We start from the raw sequence: 22195 nt of genomic DNA, 5'->3' as shown, positions 1-22195 counted from the left end.
CCAGAGGTATGTGAGAACTATCGCCCCATTGCCAATATCCACTTTTGGGGCAAGGTGCTTGAGCGTGTGGTGGCTGGGCAGCTTCAGACATTCTTGGAGGAAACTCATTATCTGGACCCATTTCAGTCTGGATTCAGGCCAGGGTTCAGCACTGAAATGGCCTTGGTTGCTCTGACTGATGACCTACTCCGGGTGAAAGACGGGGGAGTGCTACCCTGCTGATCTTCCTGGATCTCTCAGCGGCTTTTGACACCATTGATCATGGTGTCTTACTGGATCGGCTCTGCGAGATGGGAGCTGGGGGCACTGTGCTACAGTGGTTCTGCTCCTACCTGCAGGGCTGATTCCAGAGAGTGGTATTGGGGGATTCCTGTTCTACCCCATGGCTTTTAAGCTGTGGGGTGCCACAGGGTTCTATTCTTTCCCCCATGCTGTTCAACATCTATATGAAGCCACTGGGAGAGGTCATTAGGAGTTTTGAGGTGGGGTGTCACCAGTATGCTGATGATACTCAGCTCTATTGCTCCTTGTCGTCGGAGTCAGCTGAGGCAGTGAAGGTGCTGGACCAGTGCCTGGAGGCTACAATGGGCTGGATGAGGGCCAATAAACTGAAGCGAAATCCCGACAAGACAGAAGCTCTGTGGACTGATGGTTCCTGAGTCCGGGAACTGGGTAAGCGACTTGTCCTGGATGGGGTTGCACTCCCCCAAAGGAGCAGGTGCACAGCTTGGGAGTACTCCTAGATCCATCCCTGTCCCTGGAGCCCCAGGTGGGCTCTGTGGCCTGGAGTACTCGGGGCTGGCTTCGGCTGATCCACCAGCTATGGCCTTTCCTGGACTGGGATAACCTAGCCACAGTAGTGCACACAATGGTAACTTCCCGATTAGACTACTGCAATGCACTTTATGAGGGGCTGCCCTTGAAGACGACACGGAAGTTGCAGCTAGTGCAAAATGCAGCAGCTAGACTGCTGACCGGAACACCTCATAAAAACCACATAACATCATTTTAAAGGAATTGCACTGGCTGCCAATATGCTTCTGGTCAGAATTCAAGGTTTTGGTGATGACATTTAAAGCCCTAAGCAGCTTGGGACCTCGATATTTGAGGGAGCACCTCCCCCTATATATTCCTGCCCGAGAACGGAGATCTGTTGGAGGGGCCCTCCTCTGCGTCTCACCAGTACGAGACATACACTGTGGTGGGACATGGGAGAGAGCCTTCTCTGCTGTGGCACCCGGGTTGTGGAATGCCCTCCCCTTGGAGGCTGGATTGGCACAGACATTGGTCTCGTTTCAGTGCCGAGTAAAAACATGGCTTTTTACCAAAGCCTTTGAGGGCTAAATGCATTCCCTAGCACATTGTTTTAACTGTTTTATTGTTTTAGATTTTAACTGGTTTTAGCTTGTTTATTAGTTTAATATGTTTTTAGGTGTTTAAATTATTTATTATTTTATATTGTTTACATTGATTTTATCTGTATGCTGCCCTGAGATCTTAACGATATAGGGTGGGATAGAAATGTTTTAAATAAAATAAATAAATAAATTTCTGCATTGAGCAGGGGGTTGGACTTGATGGTCTTATAGGCCCCTTCCAACCCTACTATTCTGTGATTCTAGGATGTGGGACATGGAGAAGCCAGACTTCAGGTGTGTTTATTCCAGAACTGATTGTTGCTACTACCAGTAGAGATCAGTTGGGGGAAACAGCAATCGTAGCTCGGATCTAGTGATGAACTATTGCATACAACTCACCTGTTTGAGTGGAGGCTAAAGGAAAATTTGGTGGATTGAATGAATGTAACCAGAGGAGACAGAAATCTCTCTCTGTGTGTGTTTGTTTTCCAGCTAGCTGGCAAGAAGAACCTCTGTGGGGTTCCAAGGGCCTGTTTTTTGCTTTGGGGAGGGACTGAGCCAGATTTAAAGACTAGCACTGTCTGTCTGGGTGCCTTCCTCCTCATCTGTGCTCAAGATAAAGTTTCGTTAATAAACTAATGTGACCAAATGTGAGTCTCCCATATTCTCTCCTTACAACCAACTCTATTAAAGCCTCCCTCCACTCCCAAAATGTTGTATTGTTCAGGGAAGTGGCAGAACACAAAAGAATATTGTTTCAAAAACCGTAACAGAGGAGAAACTGGCTAGGGCAGGGGTCGGCAACGCAGTGCCGACTGGTGCAGTGATGCCCTCCAAGTGCCCCCACCGTTGCTATCGCTGCGGTCTTTCCTCTCTTCCTCTCCCCTGCCACCACCATGGCCTTTCCCTCCCACCGCACTGCCATGGATTGGGAAATATGGTGAGCTTGGTGGAGTAGAAGGGGAGTTGGGGGAGTAGAGGGAGTTGGAGGGATGTAGAAGGTGGTCATGAGCAGGGGGGAGTGGGGGAAGGAAATAGCCCAGAAGGAAGAAGAGGAAGGAGGAGGAGGAGGAGGAAGGTGCACCCACTCACCCTGATAGTAATTTTTGGTGATGCCCATGAGCACATTTCACTATGTGAAATGTGCCCATGGACCCAAAAAGGTTGCCGCCCCCTGGGCTAGAGAGAAGGTGGAAGCGAGCTTCAGAAAGAGAGGGAATTCAGTCATAAAGGGAAAAAAGCCCTTCCTGCTCCTGCTCCTGCTCGACATGGCTAGGCCTGCAGCGTTGAGCGGGCCTCACACTAGGGGCCTGGGGCTGAGTCCAGGACGAGCCAGCCCCTGTTTCGCCTCATTCAGCAGTGGGGAAACTCCAGCCTGTGGGCCAAACGTCTCAATCTAGACCTCTCAGGGCCGGCATTAAGGGTAGGCATGGTTCAGCCAGTGGAGGCTGGTGGCTCTGAATTGGTGGGGCTGCGAATCCATTCCGGGTTTCAGTCAGAACCAGCTAGAACTTGAAAGCTATCCACGGTGCTGAAAACATTTTCTGGACAGGGTTCAGCACTTTGGGCAGCTCCTTTAATGTCCTGGCTGGTTCTGACTGAAACTCGGAATGCATTCACAGCCCCGCCGAAATCGGAGCCACCCGCCTCCACGGGGTTGAGCACCTGCTGATGGCCCACACCCCAGCAGGGGCCCACCGACAAGAGGCCCCTGGGCTTGTTCTTCCCCGTCGCTGTTGCACCCTGCTTGCTCTCCTTCCTCTCGCTCCGGCCCAGACGACGGTGCTGGTGAGGAGGGGGAGCAGGAGATGCTGCGGCCTCCTTGCTCCCCGGCTCTCGGCCGGCCAAGCGAGCAGGTGGTGGCAATGATGAGCAAGAAGACGAGGAGCAACAGAAGCTGGCAACAATGGCGGTGAGATGGTAGATTCATGAGGGAGGGGCCATCAGGGTCCTTCTTGCCCTGGGGCCCTCCAAAACCTGGAGCTGGCACTGTGAGACTCCTCCAAGGCCACGCCCCATTTCCCAAGGCCACGCCTCCTCACCAGCCCTGCTCCAGGCTATTGATATCATTTATTCTGTCCTGCTGTATCCCCAACTAAAAAGCCAATGGAGGGAACCTTGCACCAGTTTGGGAAGGGGAATTCCTGGAAGCGAATGTTCTCCTCCCTGTTGCATACTGAGCAAAGATAAGAGTCACATCTTTAACTCCACCCACTTTGGCTCAGGCTATACCATGCCCATGCTCTCTGAGGATGATGGACTTTGTAGTCAGACACATCTGGAGGGTTCCAGATTTGGGATGGCTGAATTAGAGAGAACAATGTCCTTGCCCAGTGTAAAGTGGCTTCATCTGTTCATAGATCTGGCTGAATGAAATCACACGTTTAGCGTGGGAGAGGGTGGGGGGAGATGCTTCCTCACCTCGGCAGTGTGCCGTCCGAGAGCTCTTGATTTAAGAAACAGATGAATGCCGGTCAGGCTGGAATGCTGTCAAAAATCTGCTAACGCTCTCCTCCCCCATCGAAAGTTCAAATAAATCCCCTTTAATATTCAGGCGCCAATCAAGAAGCTGAAATATTATCAGTGCTTTCTGACACACTCCTTGCTACCTTGTCCCCCCACCGCCGAAATGCATTTCCTCTGTCTTAAAGAAATGGTTGAGGGAAATAAAATGCATTTGGGTCAGTCAAAGGCTGCAGTTCTCTAACCCCCAAGCAATCTTGTCTCCTCAAGTTTGTGGAGGACATTTGGAGAGGATTTTCTGTGAGGTTTCTGAGGAGGAGACTTTTCTTATTCCCTCACTGTCTAATAGACCCTTCAGGCTAGTCAACAGTTTTATGTACCTCGTATGGAACATAAGAAGAGCCCTGCTGGATCCATTTAGGGTCCATTTAGTCTAGCATTCCATTCACACAGTGGCCAACCAGCTGTCGACCAGGGACCCACAAGCAGGACATGAGCGCAACAGTGACTGCTGTACCTAGGCTCACTGCCTCTGATACTGGAGGTAGTATATAGCCATCGGGACTAGTAGCCATTGATAGCCTTCTCCAGGAATTTGTCCAACCCCCTTTTAAAGCCATCTAAATGGGTGGCCACCACTAGATCCTGTGGTAGCAAATTCCATAGTTTAACTCTGTGCTGTGTGAAGAAGCCCTTCCTTTTATCTGTCCTGACTCTCCCACCAATCAGCTTCATGGGATGACCCCGAGTTCTAGTATTTTGAGAGAGGGAGAAAAATGCCTCCCCATCTACATTCTCCACATCATGTATAATTTTGTAGACCTCAGTCATGTCTCCCCTTACCTTCCTTTTTTCCAAGCTAAACAATCCCAGCTTGTGTAATTTTCCCTCATAGGGGAGATGTTCCAGCCCCTTGATCATTTTAGTCGCCCTTTTCTGCACCTTTTCCAGCAATACAGTGTCTTTTTTTAGGTGTGGTGACCAGAACTGTACACAGTATTCTAAGTGTGGTCGCACCATAGATTTGTATAATGGCAGTATGATATTGGCAGTTTTATTCTCAATTCTTTTTCTAATTAGACCTAACATGGAGTTTGCCTTTTTTACAGCAACTGCACACTGGGATGACATTTTCATCGAGCTGTCCATCACCACCACAACCCCAAGATCTCTTTCTTGGTTAGTCACTTCTAGTTCAGATCCCATCAGGTTATACTTGAAATTAGGATTTTTTTGCCCCAACGTGCATCACTTTACACTTGCTTGCATTGAACTTCATTTGCCAATTAGATGCCCATTCTCCCCATTTGGAGGGATCCTTTTGGAGTTCTTCACAATCCCTTTTTGTTTTAACCACCCTAAATAATTTGGTGTCGTCAGCAAACTTGGCCACTTCACTGCTCACTCCTAATTCCAGATCATTTATGAACAGGTTGAAAAGTATTGGGCCTATCACAGTTCCCTGTGGGACCCCACTATTTTCTTCCCTCCATTGGGAGAACTGACAATTCATTCCTACACTCTGCTTTCTGTTCTTTAACCAGTTACTGATCCATAAGAGGACCTGTCCTCTTATTCCAGGACTGCTAAGTTTGCTCAGGAGACTTTGGTGAGGGACTTTGTCAAAAGACTTTTGGAAGTCTAAGTAAACGATGTCTACCGGATCACCCCGTCTACATGTTTATTGACACTCTCAAAGAACTCTAAAAGGTTAGTGAGACAGGACTTACCTTTGTGGAAGCCATGTTGATACTTTTTCAGCAGGGCTTGTCCTTCTTTCTGCTTACTCATTTTATCTTTAATAATGCCTTCAACCAATTTACCTGGAACAGACGTTAACCTAATGGGCCTGTACTTTCCCGGATCCCCCCTGGATTCCTTTTTAAAAATTGGTGTTAAAATGGCCATCTTCCAGTCCTCTGGTATAGAGGCTGATCTTAGGGACATGTTGCACATTTTGGTTAGAAGATCAGCAATTTCATATTTGAGTTCTTTGAGAACTCTAGGATGAATACCATCTGGGCCTGGTGATTTATTTGCTTTCAATTTATCAATAAGGTTGAGAATTTCATCTTTTGTCACCACTATTTGCCTCAGTTCCTCAAACTCCCTTCCTGAAAACTTCAGTTCAGGCACAGGTACCTGTCCTATATCTTCTGCAGTGAAGACAGATGAAAATAATTCATTCAGTTTCTCTGCAGTCTCCTTGTCCTCCTTCAGTCCTCCTTTAACACCATTGTCATCCAATGGTCCAAGTGCCTCCCTAGCTGGTTTCCTGCTTCTGATATATGTAAAGAACTCTTTATTGTTGGCCTTGATACCATTAGCGATATGCTCTTCAAAATGCTTTCTTGCATCTCTTATTGTCTGCTTGCATCGTCTTTGTGCAAGCTTGTGCTCTCTTTGGTTTTCCTCACATGGGTAAGACTTCCATTTTTCTGAAGGAAGCTCTCTTTTCTCTAATAGCTTCCTTGATGCTGCTCATTAACCATGCCGGTGACCTCTTGGACTTGGTGCTATCTTTCCTAACCTGTGGTATACATTTTAGCTGGGCCTCTGTTGTTGTGGTTTTGAGAAATCTCCAAGCATTTTGAAGGCATTTAATCCTCTTTTAAAACACTTGGAGATTTCTCAAAACCACAACAACAGAGGCCCAGCTAAAATGTATACCACAGGTTAGGAAAGGTAGCACCAAGTCCAAGAGGTCACTGGCATGGTTAATGAGCAGCATCAAGGAAGCTATTAGAGAAAAGAGAGCTTCCTTCAGAAAAATGGAAGTCTTACCCATGTGAAGGCATTTAATCCTCTTTTACCCCTTCATGGATCACTGCCTTGTTGTGGCGAAGGGGCTTGCGTAACTCAGTGAAGCCATAAGCTATGCCGTGCAGGGCCACCCAAGACGGACAGGTCATGGCAGAGAGTTCTGACAAAATGTGGTCCACTGGAGAAGGAAATGGCAACCCACTCCAGTATTCTTGCCAAGAAAACCCCATGGAACGTATCACAAGGCTAAAAGATATGACGCCAGAAGATGAGCCCCTCAGGTTGGAAGGTGTCCAATATACTACTGGGGAAGAGCAGAGGGTATTTCCAAGTAGCGCCAGAAAGAGTGAAGCGGCTGGGCCAAACCCGAAAGGACACTCAGCTGTGGATGTGTCTGGTGGTGAAAAGAAAATCCGATGCTGTAAAGAACAATATTGTTTAGGAACCTGGAATGTCAGATCAATGAATCAAGGTAAGCTGGAGGTGGTCAAACATGAGATGGCAAGATTGAACATTGACATCTTGGGAATCAGCGAACTAAAATGGACAGGCATGGGCAAATTTAATTCAGGTGACCATCATATCTACTATTGTGGCCAAGAATCCCTTAGAAGAAATGGAGTAGCACTCATAGTCAACAAAGGGGTGGGAAAAGCAGTACTGGGGTACAATCTTAAAAATGATAGAATGATCTCAGTATGAATCCAAGGCAAACCATTCAACATCACAGTAATTCAAGTCTATGCCCCAACCACTGATGCCGAAGAAGCTGAGGTTGATTGGTTCTATGAAGACCTCCAACACCTTCTAGAACTAACATCAAAAAAAGATGTCCTCTTCATCATAGGGGACTGGAATGCTAAAGTAGGAAGTCAAGAAATCACGGGGATAACAGGCAGGCATGGCCTTGGTGTACAAAATGAAGCAGGACAAAAGCTAATAGAGTTTTGCCAAGAGAACACGCTGATCATAGCAAACACTCTTTTCCAACAGCACAAGAGACGACTCTACACATGGACATCACCAGATGGTCAATATCGAAATCAGATTGATTATGTCCTTTGCAGCCAAAGATGGAGAAGCTCCATACAGTCAGTCAAAACAAGACCTGGAGCTGACTGTGGCTCAGATCATGAGCTGCTTCTTGCAAAATTTCGGCTTAAATTGAAGAACGTAGGGAAAACCACTAACCCATTCAGGTATGACCTAAATCATATCCCTGATGAATATACAGTGGATGTGAGGAATAGATTTCAGGGATTAGACCTGATAGACAGAGTGCCTGAGGAACTATGGACGGAGGTCCGTAACATTGTTCAGGAGGCAGCAACGAAATCCATCCCAAAGAAAAAGAAATGCAAGAAAGCCAAGTGGCTGTCTGATGAGGCTTTACAAGTAGCTGAGGAAAGAAGGGAAGCGAAAAGCAAGGGAGAAAGGGGAAGATATATCCAACTGAATGCAGAGTTCCAGAGAATAGCAAGGAGAGACAAGAAGGCCTTCTTAAATGAACAATGCAAGGAAATAGAGGAAAACAACAGAATGGGAAAGACTAGAGATCTCTTCAAGAAAATTGGAGATCTCAAGGGAACGTTTTGTGCAAAGATGGGCATGATAAAGGACAAAGAAGGCAGGGACCTCACAGAAGCAGATGAGATTAAGAAGAGGTGGAAAGAATACACAGAAGAACTATACAGGAAAGATCTTAATGTCCTTGATAGCCATGATAGTAATGTCCTTGATAGCCATGATAGTGCGGTCACTGAACTTGAGCCGGACATCCTCGAGAGTGAAGTTAAGTGGGCCTTAGGAAGCATTAGTAACAACAAAGCTAGCGGAGATGACAGTATTCCAGCTGAGCTATTTAAAATCCTAAAAGATGATGCTGTTAAAGTGCTGCATTCAATATGCCAACAAATTTGGAACACTCAGCAATGGCCGCAAGACTGGAAAAGGTCAGTTTACATTCCAATTCCAAAGAAGGGCAACACCAAAGAGTGTTCAAACTACCGCACAACTGCGCTCATTTCACATGCCAGCAAGGTGATGCTCAAAATCCTACAAGCTAGGCTTCAGCAGTATGCGAACCGAGAACTACCGGAAGTACAAACTGGGTTTCGAAGAGGCAGAGGAACTAGAGATCAAATCGCCAACATTCGCTGCATCATGGAGAAAGCAAGAGAATTCCAGAAAAATGTCTATTTCTGCTTCATTGACTACGCGAAAGCCTTTGATTGTGTGGATCACAACAAACTGTGGCAAATTCTGAAAGTGATGGGAGTACCAGACCACCTTACCTGTCTCCTGAGAAACCTGTACAAGGGTCAAGAAGCAACAGTAAGAACCGGACATGGAACAACCGCGTGGTTCAAAATTGGGAAAGGAGTACGACAAGGCTGCATATTGTCACCCTGCTTATTTAACTTATATGCAGAGTACATCATGAGAAATGCCGGGTTGGATGAATCAGAGGTCGGAATTAAGATTGCCGGGAGAATTATCAACAACCTCCGATATGCAGACGATACCACCCTAATGGCAGAAAGTGAAGAGGATCTCAAGAGCCTCTTGTTGAGGGTGAAAGAGGAGAGTGCAAAAGCTGGTTTGAAACTCAACATTAAAAAAACTAAGATCATGGCATCTGGCCCCATCACTTCCTGGCATATAGAAGGGGAAGAAATGGAAGCAGTGACAGATTTTACTTTCTTGGGCTCCAAGATCACCGGAGACGGTGACTGTAGCCATGATATTAAAAGACGCTTGCTCCTTGGGAGGAAAGCTATGGCAAACCTAGACAGCATAGTAAGAAGCAGAGACATCACCTTGCCAACAAAGGTTCGTCTAATCAAAGCTATGGTTTTCCCAGTAGTAATGTATGGCTGTGAGAGCTGGACTATAAGGAAGGCTGAGCGGCGAAGAATTGATGCTTTCGAACTGTGGTGCTGGAGAAGACTCTTACGAGTCCCCTGGACTGCAAGGAGGTCAAATCAGTCCATCCTAAAGGAAATCAACCCTGAGTGCTCATTGGAAGGACAGATACTGAAGCTGAAGCTCAAATATTTTGGCCACCTAATGCGAAGAGAAAACTCTCTGGAAAAGACCCTGATGCTGGGAAAGACTGAAGGCAAAAGGAGAAGGGGACGGCAGAGGATGAGATGGCTAGATAGCATCACGGATGCAATGAATATGAACTTGAGCACGCTCCGGGAGAGAGCGCAGGACAGGAAGGCCTGGCGTGCTATGGTCCATGGGGTCACGAAGAGTCGGACACGACTGAACGACTGAACAACAACAACAAATCCTCTTTTAACAGAGAGGTTTCCTCTTTTGAAGTCAAATGTGGCTGTGCTGGACTTCCTGGGCAATTTTCCACTTAAATATATATTAAATCTGATAGCACTGTGGTCACTGTAGCCACATTGAGACATAGAGTAGTAGACAGTCAGGGCGAACTGTGAACCTTTTGGTAGACTTCTGCAATTTAAAAATTATTATTACTACTATTTGGCAACTGAGATGCCTTTTGATTCTTCCCTCACCACCCCTTGTGTTTTCCATTTCCTTATTGCCTTGACTGAGTCTCCTTTGCTTGTTTTCTGGAGCTGGCTTCCTTTAGGAGAGAGCAGGCAACTTCTGGGCATCCGGGGTGGGCGGTAATTTCTGCCCCCTGGAAACCTGGACCCCCTGCCACTGCTGAAATCCCAGCCACTGAATGGCCACCAGATTTTGGCTGGCTAGCCATTACAATGGGCATGGTAATCCAACACATCTTGAGGGTATCAAGTTGGGGAATGCTGATATAGACTCATTTTAATCCAGTTTGGGGTCCTGTTTCGGTACAGAAATTATTTCGGTTGCTGATTACTGTCAGGAATGCCTTCATGTTAGAGCATCGGAAGCTCCTGAAGCAATGCTGCTTCATCTTTTTGAACCCAGAGATCCTGGATTCCTGCATAAAGACCTTCTTAGGCAATTGTATACAGCTGCAAAGCTATGTATAGCTTGTAACTGGAAGTCTTCACAGCAACCAACTAAAGAGCAGTGGATTGATAAAATTTGGGAGACTATGCGCATCAGTAGCGTAGTGGCAAATCCGGAAGTGTGGGGTCCCTTCATGACGGTCACAGCCACGCCCCCTCACAGCCTCGTCCCTTCTCAGATTGTGCAAGCTTGTAAGATATACAGCCTTCAGCTGGGATCCAAAAACGGTGCAGCTGAGAGTAAGGCAGGGGGATTTCAGTTTGGATGTCTGAGAAAAAAATGCAGGGGTGTTAATCTTTTTCACTCACTCACTCACTCACTCACTCAAACACAAACATTTTAGGTTTCCAAAATATGATACTCCATGGAAGCTTCACCCTCTCAACTCAGCCCTCCTGGACAGATCCCTTCTCATTTAAACAGCCCCCCTGCACACTCCCTTAGCACCCCAACATTACCCATTAGCCTTTCCTAAGCTCCTTCATTGTATCTCTCCCATCTCGCAACAGAAATGTCCACACACCCAGCTGGATTGAACCACACACACACAACTGGTTTTTCCCTGTTTCCCTCCCCTCCACCAGGGCCTGTTTGCCCAGGCGCATGCCAACCTTGTACCAAAAGGTGTAGCTGACAGAGCAGGTTGCATTGCGCAATTCTGCTTACTGTAGAAATTACTGTTCAAGAATTAACAGTGTAATCCGACGGGTGTTTATTTCAAATTAAATTTAGGGATCTTGGGAAGGCAGCTAAGGCTGCAGTCCTCCGCACACTTACCTGGGAGAAACCCCAACTGGCCATTGAACATAGTGGGACTGACTTCTGAGTAAACATGCATAGGATTGTGTGATAAATCCTAAAGCTGGCACAAACCAGCCACCTGCCCTGCCCCATAAGTAAATAATGGTGGCAGCGCCACCCCCCCCCCTGCTGCCGTGGCCAGCAGCAGCAGCCCTGAATGGGTGGCCGGTATTGCAGGAGATGAGGGCAGCCCGGGTGCGCGGGCACGGAGCAGGGACGGGTGGAGAAGCCAAGAGCTGAGGGGGAGAATGGGGCGGGGGGAGGCTGCAGAGCTCCCTCAGGCTCGCTCGCTCGCTCCCTCCCCTTGTCTGGCCGGCTCTGCTAGTAGACGAGAGGCAGCCAGGAGGCAGACGCCCACACTCCCTCTGCTCCCTCCTCCTTCCCTAGCAGACTGCGACCTGGCTAGGGGCTACCTTCAAAAAAAGTGCCGGAGCGACACCCCGGCACAACCCGCCACCACTACACCGCTGATGAGCACGTATAAACTTACTCGGCAAGTGCAGCGAGCAAGGAATCTGAACTTGAAGAATGATATTATGACACCATGGTTTCCATTCATTTCCTATGCGGAGGCACTTCAAACTTTTGATAAAGTTCCAACAAAATACAGTTGCCTATTTTTTTTCTGATTACGATGCACAAACACACAAATTTCATTTTATATGTTGTAGAACTTGCATTTTTTACTTTCATTAGAAGTTGAGCTCCTGCTTAGATTTATAATTAGTGAATTCCTTTGTTTCCTTCGTAAATGTGATTTCTTCTTCTTCTTCTTCTTCTTCTTCTTCTTCCCTTTATTTTGTTAACCTTGTTTCAAAATATAATAAAATTTCATGATAAAAGAAAGAAATGCTTTTGGTTGCCCTGATGGGTGACTTACCCCAGGAGAAGGACAGTTACTGTGGCTTCCAAACCCTTCTGGATAAGCTTTCTGAGTTCAAAGCTGGAGGCCCAGCAGTGTTTCAGTCGTTTCTCTGTGGGTGTAAGGGGCTGATTCCAGGAGGCCGTGCTGGGGCTCTTGCCCCCATGGAATTTATGGTGTGGGGTCCCGCAGGGTTCCATCTTGGCCCCTATTCTTTTCAACAGCAACATGACAGCGCTGTGTGTGTGTGTGTGGTCATCCAGGGATTTGGGGTGCGGATGACACCCTATGCAGATGACCCCCAATTCTACTTTGCGTCTCAGATGAGGTTGTGGAAGTGCTGACCTGATATCTTGGAGATGGTGATGGGCTGGATGAGGGCCAAATAAGCTGAAACTTAAGCTTGATCAGATGGAGGTGTTCGTAGTGTTGATCATAGGCCTGTTCCTTGAGCCAGGCCAGGATTTCTGCACGGCCTGGATTAAGCGTAGATAATCCATCCCAGGATTTATACTAGACTGGCAAGGCAAGGGCCCTCTGCCTCTGGCCGTCTGCAAGGAAGGAACGCTAAATAAACTACTCATCTCCTAAGTTTTGTGTTGAACCAGATTCTTACTTTCAAGGGCCCCGGGCCCTTGTATGGACCAGTGCTCTGGCCGGCTGATTTGTCAGTTCAGAAGGATGGTTCTACACAATATCGCATCCTCCCCTAAACTGGATTAGGCTGGGGCTGCTCTTGGATCCAGCTTTGTCACAAGAGCAAATCTGATCCCAATCTCCCACTCCAGGGTCCCCCAGATGGACGTGCCCCCTTTCCCCCCTCCGCACCCCGACTGCCAGTCGTTCAGTAGTTTCCCGGCTTTTGCATGGTTCCCCCTGCTCTGCGTTCTAAAAAGTTGAAATGCTTCTGCTAAGGCAGGAGAGGGACAATATATTATTTTGTCCCTTCCACCACCACCACCCCCGGCAGATTCCAGAGTGAAGTTCAAATTTTTTAAAGGCTGTTCTTCACCTGGCCCTCCAAAGACAGCAAGGGGGTTGTCAGGCTGGCCTCCTTGGCGAGGGAATCTCAAAAACGGGGCAGCAGAACTGGGCTCTCTTCGTAGTCAGGTGATGGGGCACCCAGAGGAGCGGGGGTTGAGCTCAACACGTGGGCAGGTACTTAGGTCCTAAGCAGTTATCATGTTAAAGGCATGTCTCAAGACTTTGAACTGTGCTCAGAAATGAACTGGCAGCTAGCATTGGAGCAGGGCTGGGAACTTCTCTCAGCCCAAGGGCTGAATTCAGAGACGTTCTTGAAGGCCTCATTCCAGTGGTGCCAGGAGCCAAAGGCAAAGCGGGTCGGACTGAAATACAAGGAACACCAGCATATTGAAGGGGACGGGGATGGGAGAGGTTTGTGGGCACCATTGGAGGTCCCTGTGAATGACATGTTGGGGAACCCTGAACTACAGTATCCCTGACGGATGATTGTCTGGCCTCTGCTCAAACACCTCTAATGAAAGAGAGCCTACCTGCTGTTCCACTGTGTCAACCTCTCCTAATGGTTAACCAAAATCTGCTTCCCTGCAGTTGTCAGGTGTTAGTTCTAATCCTGGCTTCTGGAGCAACAGGGAACAAGTCCACTCTGTCTTCTTCGTGGCAACTTTTCAAGTATTTGAAGGTGGCTATCGCATCTCCCCTTAGTCTTCTCTTCTCCAGGCTAAGCCCACCCAGCTCTTCCAGCCATTCCTCATAGGACTTGATTTTATTGTGATTGTATTTTGATGTAAAAACCACACCGCAAACCATTCAGTTGAAGGGCGGTATATAAATGTATTGAATAAATAAATGGTCATGTAACTGACTGCACTCAATGAGTATTTTAGGAAAAATAAGTGCCAAACATGAAAGGTATTAGCTCTGGGCCCCTGGTCTGTTGAAACAAATGCCTATGGGCAGAGTTGTGTTTTGCATTCCAAGTCAGCTTGGTGTGAAGTGCCATTTGATTTTGTAATACAGCTAAGCTTAATGAGTTGGACAAATTTGAATTCGGGGAAGAGTGCCTTTGAGCATACACAGTCAGCATATCCCTACATCACAGTTAGCCTCCCTGTATCTAGCCATCAAATGTGTCTTTCAGTCAGGTCTGAGGCCCCCAACCTGTTATTTACAAATAGGTAAGAAACTTTGCTGCCAGATGTATTTGTATGTTCCCTAAGTGCCGGCAATTCCAATCTGGTACCATTCTCTGGCTGATGCAAAACCCAGAGCATTTCTTCCTGGTCTGGGTAATGAGAGACATCAGCTTTAGAGAGAGAAACTTTCAAGGAAAGACTTAGTAGATCATGGGAGGGGAACCACTGGCCCATGGACCTTATCCGGCCAGCAGAGCTTTTGTGGATTTCTCCAGCGGGGCAGGGCAGGGCTTGGCTTCCAGGCCCCACTCCCTGGGGGAATTCTTCCTGTTACCTCCAGTGTGTGATTGGAGATAACAGCAGGGAATGTGGGCAGAGGGGGACTTGGCTGGCCCTGGATGTGCTGCTCCTCCTGGTGCTAGCTGTTCACGGACTGCAAGCCGCCTCCATGGGGATGACCTGCAAAGCTCCAGGGACTCACAAGCCACCTTTCTCACTGGGGAGGATGCTAGGTGGTTTGGGGGGGGGTTCATCTGCCTCCCCCTCCTCAATTTAGTTTGCCACCCCTGTATGAAATGACATTGCATATTTTGATCGGGCTGTGTGTTTACACTGGGGTGGTGGATGTTAAATCAAGGACTGGCCCACCCCAATAGGCAGTACAGGCAGCTGCCTGAGCCATCCAAATTTCAGGGTCTCCAGGTTAATGCAGTTCCGTTCCTCACAGTCCATACTGCAGAAGCATAACAATTTCATTTCAGTTTGCAAAATCATCAGAAGTTGTGGTTCTCAGCCCCAAATGCGAACACAGATGGGAGCATTTTTTAAAAAAAATGTTCACACATTCCTGAGCTTTTGATCGCTTTTGAAAAATGTGTATTCTTTAAAATATTCACACTTGGAAGTGCCCATTTTTGCTAAGGTACACATCTTCACACTTTAGTCAATGGTGTTGGTGAGGAGGGGCACTTTTAAAAAATGTACACCGAGATGCTCATTTTCCCCATTCAAACGAAAAGGAAAACTGGCCACAAACCAAAATGGGAGCGAGGTGAACTGAGCTTTGAAGTGGAGTTCAGAGAATTTCGATGAGCTCGGACATTCTTGGTTATGTTCATTCATTTGTTTATTTATTTGAAGAATTTTTATGTCACTCCTCAGCCAAAAAAACTCTCGGAGCGACTTACAAACAATCAGTGAAACAAGACAGTCCCTGCCTGCTGACTTACAATCTAAAAAGACATGACACACGAGGTAAAAGGAATGGGGAGGGACGAGGGGGGAAATTAATTCTTTCAGCAGGGCTGGTGGAATGACCCCGCTCTCCCCTCCCATCTCCTTCTGTACAGCCTGCTGGAATGGCTGCTGGAGGTGACAGTTGAGCAGGGAGGCGCCCATCCCTAGTCCATCCAAGTGCATGGAACAATCCAAGGTCCCCGTTCCGTATTTGAATTACAGAGAGCTCAAAGGGGCCCATCCATCTTTAGCTGCTGTTTTTGAAGGCTGGGGGAGAGAAACAAGATTTGGAAGCAATTCAGGTAAGTCAGGGGTAGGGCTTGTGGATATCATTAAGGACACCCCTCGCTTTCCCCCTATAATTTGACCATTGGTGGACTGGAAGCAGAGCTGGTGTCAAGGGTCGATATGGTTGGGCACTTCCCGAGGGCCAGCACCCCAGCGGGGGCCCACTGGCAAGATCTCCCTGGAGTTTCTCCTCCTCTCCATCATGGCAACCTGCTTGTCCACCTGCCGCTGGCTCTGGCCCAGTGGTGGTGAGGAGAAGTAGGGGATGCCTCTGCTTGCTGGCTCACTGGTCTCTGTCTGTCAAGCAAGCGAGTCGGCACAATGATGGGAAAGAGGAGGAGGAGCAAAAGCAACTGGTGTCGATGGTGGTGAGAAGGCTGGCTGACTGAAGGAGGGGGCCCATGGAGGGTATCTTGCCCAAGGGTCTCCAGAAACCAGGAGCCAGCACTGACTGGACACTATGATAGATCAGCTCTAGCGAAACTCACTTGCCTTCGGTGCAATTCCAGTGACGACAACTGTATTGGTGGTGAAGCGGAGACCTCTTCGATTCTGTTCTAGGGGACCTGCTTGTGATCTATGGACTCGCCGTGCCAAATTAAAACCTGCCCGTTTCACACTCACACTCCCTAGCAGGGGCCGTGAGTCCAGCAGGTGACTCAGAGCTGCTAGACATCTTTCCTAATAGCCTCCCCGCTGAATTGAATTCTAAATTTCAGTCACAGCCTCTACATTTTCGTTAAGACCAGCCACACAGAGAGGATGATGGATTAGATTTTATTGTTGGAAAACCTCCAGATAAAATTAAAATACTTCTTTCTTTCTCTCTTCATGTCCCCACCCTCATTTTTCTTTTTTAAAAAAGACCTGAAACCTTTACCTTTCCCCCTGTGGTGCCCTATATACATGGCATCAAGTACTGTTTGCTCTCTGATGATCACATGTTCTTGGCTGCTTTCTGCCTCTTGAAAGATGCCACGGTCTAGACACTGGCACGCTGGAGGAAAAATTAGCATTACTACTGAGGCAAAGTTTTCTTGCCAGTTAAACTTAAGGGGCACTCAGCTAAATCCATATGTGCGGGTGGGGTGTGTGAGTGTTTTTAATCTGTAGTGCTTCTTTTCTGCACAGGACTAGCGCAATTTATTTATTTATTTGTTTGTTTGTTACATTTATATCCTGCCTTTTCCTCCAAAGAGCCCAGGACAATGTGCATGATCCTCCTCTCTATTATCCTCACAACGACCCTGTGAGGCAGGTTAGGCCGACAGTCAGTGACTGGCCCAAAGTCACCCAGTAAACTTCATGGCCAAGTGGGGACTAGAACCCAGATCTCCCAAGTCCTAGTAGTGTAACCAATAAACCACCCTTCTTCCTCTCTTCTTCCTTTTCCTTCATTTCCATCTCTTTTTCTATGCTTTCCTCTTTTCTTTCCTCATCTCTCTTTCTCTCTGCTACCCCCCCCCCCCACACACACACACCACAATTTTCTGGCATTTCATCATCCTCTCCCTTTTGTCTTCACTCTTTCTGCCTGCCTCCCCCATAACTGGCACATTTCTTTGAACACATTTAATCTCTCCAGATTGTAGACAGATGAGACAATACTTTCTGGGTACTCCTCTTCATCATGTGACTGAGGCGGTTTCTCTTCAGAGCGAGCCACTGTTTCAAATTGCCAATTTTTCCCCCCCCCATAAGTTCTTATCCACCATTGCAGCTATTGACTGGTAGATTTCTCTAACAGATGTTATTTCTTATTACGCCGAGGAAAGCGGCCGAGGAAAAGATTACAGACGGCTCGGAACAGGGCTTAAAGGCCGTTCACGATGCTTTTAGAGTGTCACTGTGAATCAAGGGAGGAAGCTGGGGGCCGCCGATTCGGAAGGAATTCAGAAGAATTCAGCGCTGGTAGCGTTGGCATGATTTGTACGGGTGTCAGCTCATTTAAATTAAATTCCGGAGAGGTTTATCCAGCAACAGCTCTGGACAACTTTCAGACTGTACAGTCTGCCCCCACTCGCACATCACTGCGTTTTAAATTAATATGGTGCTGAAAGGCTGTGTTTAGCACAGAAGGCCCAGGACTCCTTTGCCAAATCCTCCCCGCCGCTCCCATTTCTGTGTCCACTTTGTGGCTCAGATGGCCCTTCCCTTTGCTGGATGAGAACAGAGAAGAGAAGACTTGTGGCTATCACCAGTCAACACTATAACATGTTTCTTGTCACAAGAGTTTCTTTTGGGGAAGTTAATGGAAGGGGCTTGAGGCCTGCTCTGAGGGGTTCCAGGCTGTGGCGATGGAGGAAGGCGTTGACCTCTCCTCAGGCTGCCTCCCCAGATTTTAGCAGAGCTGTCTGGTTTTCTCCAGTTCTGATGGCATGTGCTGGGATTTGAGGTACGGATGCTGGAGAAATTCGAGACAGACTAAAATGAGCTGGATTTCTAAGAACCTGACCTGCGGAATCCGCTGCGGATCGGTCCTCCTCAGGCTGCGTGGACTTTCAGATTTTTTTAACTTTCTTGAAATTTATGCATATTTATTCGTAGGAAAAAACACAAGTTTCTGCTGAGGAAAAGTGGAATGGGGAACAATATGCTAAATGTTACGTAGTAAGGTAAATTATGTAAATTGTTACGAAACCTCTTATGTAATGATTGTGTATTTTTCCACATAACAAAAAGAAAAAAAATCTGCATCCGTCTGTGAGTGGACGGTGGAACAAAAGGTGCCTGACAATCCATGAAACACAGACGGAATGGATTTTACAGAGTCCGTCTGTCCCTAGGGAGGTGCCTCACTTGTCATTTTCTCTCAAAGATAGTTGAATCTGGAGGGAAGCCCACTCCTACTCTTTGCCAGATGATGGTGCACAACATGAACTCCACATAGAACTGCTATCTCAGAAGGGATTTCTTCTAGTTAATTATTTTCACATCAGCATTCCCCATGCCCCTCCCAAGTGCTAAAGCAGCTCACATCTGTCTGTCTGTCTGTCTGTCTGTCTGTCTATCTATCTATCTATCTATCTATCTATCTATCTATCTATCATAGAATAGTAGGGTTGGAAGGGGCCAACAAGGCCATCGAGTCCAACCCCCTGCTCAGTGCAGGAATCTAAGTCAGAGCATCCCTGACAGGTGGCTGTCCAGCCTCATCTTGAACGCCTCCAGCGTGGGAGAGCCCACCGCCTCCCCAGGTAATTGGGTCCATTGTTGTATTGCTCTAACAGGAAGTTTTTCCTGATGTTCAGCCGGAATCTGGCTTCCTGTCACTTGAGCCCATTATTCCATGTCCTGCACTCTGGGTTGATCGAGAAGAGATCCTGGCCTTCCTCTCTGTGACAACCTTTCAAGTCCTTGAAGAGTGCTATCACATCTCCCCTCAGTCTTCTCTTCTCAAGGCTGAACATGCCCAGTTCTTTCAGTCTCTCTTCACAGGGCTTTGTTTCCAGTCCCCTGATAAATACACAGAAAAGCATAAAACAAATAAAAAGCCATCCAAGCCTCCTTCGGGAGGTAGTTCCATCACTGGGAGAGGACCAAAGCAAAGGTCCCACTTCTGCTGACTGCTAACCTAACCTCCAACAGAGGAGGAAAATAACAAAGCAGGGCCAAACTAGACAAGATGATGGAGATTTGTTATTGGATCTCCTCTCTCTTTATATTGCTGCAAAAACAAGCTACAGGAGGGTGGCCATGTGTCCTACTTTACGAAGGGCAGTGCTCTGTTGAAGGGCCGTCCAGTGCAAGTCCACTTTAAAGATTCAAGAAGCAAAAAACAACAATACACAAAATCCTGCCAGTTCAAGACCCAAGTTAAGGCTATCTCATGTTGGCTCACGCTCCACAAAGCCAGGAAATGGGAAGCTAAGGCTACTGTCTTAACAGACGTGCCCCATGATTAGGGATGTGCAAATCAGCAAAACCTGAACTTGCCGAAGTTCTCCAAAATCCGTCTCGAAGTTTGTTCTATATGAGATTGCGAGCTTTGCTTTTATCTTTTCGCATGAAAATCTCTGCGTATTTACTTGAGTATTCCCCAAATGTGTGCATCAGTTCCATGCATCTTTAAAATGTATGCATTCTTCTCCCATTGAGTAAAGTGTATTTGTGTGCATTTTTCAAAAGTACACATTTTTTCAGGGATGTTTTTCAAATGTACACATGCATTTTTTGGTCTGTGAATCATATTTCAGGCTTGGAAACGTACAGACTTTGACTGCAGATTGTGTATGACACTGTGTTCAGTCTGGAAGGTGTGAGCTGGGTAAAATCCTGATAAAAAATGAACTGAAACAAATGTCTTATACACCCCTACCCATGATCAGTGATGACACTGTGCATTGTCACAAATTGGGCTTGCTTACAACTTACCGTCCATGAGCCCCCTCTTTTAATCATAGAAGCATAGGGTGGGAAGGGGCCTACAAGACCATCGAGTCCAACCCCCTGCTCAGTGCAGGAAGCCTGATTCCCAGGTGGTCTCCCATCCAAGTACTAACCAGGGTTGACCCTGCTGAGCTTCTGAGATCAGACGAGATCAGGCACATTTTCTTTGGTCTTTCAGGTCCAAATCCAGATGGGGAGGATGGAGTGCCTGGGACCAGCTAAGATGCCCATGTTGTCCTGGTCTTATGACACATGTAGACCTTATTATATTGCTAGAGGAATCCTCTTGTGAGTTGACCCAGGCCAGTTTGTTGCTTGTATGCAAGCACAATCCACCCCCCACCCCACCCCACCCCACCCCCACACATCCTGAGCTTTGGCTAAGTAGCCAGTGTAACCTTGGATGAGGTGATACAACTGCTGCTTTGCTCCTCCCCAACCCCACTCAGGATCACATGGGAACCTCCTAGGGGTTTAAACCAGACCGATACAGACTGTGGTAGAGTAAACTAATTCAGCATCCGGTAGGCGGTAGAGACTTGAGAAATGTTTGACAAAGGGGGACCCAGCCAGTAATCCTTGCACTGAGACAAAGGGTGTTATAAGCATAGTGGTCCCAGGCCCAGGGGGGAAATCATGAACAGAACATTAAAAAAAATAATAATTAAAGTGCACCAGTGTCCTCTGGATACCCCTGATCTATAGTAAATAATAAATAGTAAACAGATTGTGTGGCCTTATTCTGTAGCATTAGCAAGACTGGATAAGATTTCCCTATTCATTCAGTCTGTGCTGCCCTTGATCATAGAACAATTCTTAGCATTATAGAGCTCTTTCCTTAAGTGCTCAAATCACAGGACAGAGATTATCACCAGTGATGCATCTAGAGCTGGACCTCGGGGCTGAAGTCCCCCCAAATGACCACTCAGTGAACAGCAGGTGATGGCATGCTGGGGCCAGAGCAATCCTATGGCCTCTAGACAGAGTCTGGGGAGCCATCGGATAGCTCGAATTCCTGGATCCGAGGTCGGAGACAGTGCTGTGACATTGGATCCAGGAGTCCGAGCTCCCTCCCCCATGCAGCCGGCGGAGAGAGAACTGCACTGGCTGCCTCTCCGAAATCACCTTTGCGACCTCGGAGGGAAGGGAAAAGAGGCATGCCGGTGCGTTGGGAGGGGGTGGCTTATGCCATATCCTCAGTCCTCTGCAGCCTCCCTGACACCTCAGCTAGATGGTTGAATACACCCATCTAGTGAAAAAAGACAGCAGGAGGAGCTCAGAGGCAAAGATTGCTCTGCTTTGGATGGCCATAAGACTCTTGAGTTCAGAGGCTGACGGCCATCCCCATAGGATTGTTCCCTAAAGGTATTTTATAGTCACAAGGTGGTTGGCTAGGCATTTATATGGTTACAGGTGCTTATTTTATTATTTTTAATTCCAAAAGATATTATCCTTTTCCACAATGAAACGTTGCTGATTCTCAAGTAAATGAGCTTAGAATCAGGACTGGGGCGGTCGAATCAGCAAAACCCAAACTTGCCGGGCTTCTCCAGATTCCATCTCAACGCTCATTCCGACACAAGTCCGTATCAGATTGTGAGCTTTGTTGGGGGTTTTTCATGAAAATCTGTGCATATTTTTGTGCATATTTTGCAAAATGTATGCATTCTTCTCCCATTAATTAAAGCGTATTTGTGTGCATTTTTCAAAAGTACACATTTTTTTTAAAGGTGCGCATGCGGTCGCACATTTTCGGGGGTCTCCAAATCACACTATGAACTCAGAAACATATGGGCTTCGACTGCAGATTGTGTCCAAGGCTGTGTTCAGTGTGGAAGGTATGAACAACTGGGTAAATCCTGATCAAAAACGAACTAAAACAAATTCTCATACATCCTGAATCAGTGCAGCAGATGCTCCATTTTATTCCTCCAGTCATG

This window comes from Heloderma suspectum, chromosome 12, assembly GCF_057233095.1.
Source record: "Heloderma suspectum isolate Gila_16-S chromosome 12, 16-S_ref, whole genome shotgun sequence".
Taxonomy (NCBI): Eukaryota; Metazoa; Chordata; class Lepidosauria; order Squamata; family Helodermatidae; genus Heloderma; species Heloderma suspectum.
The sequence above is the reverse complement of the archived record's forward strand: the minus strand, read 5'-3'. Positions refer to the sequence as shown.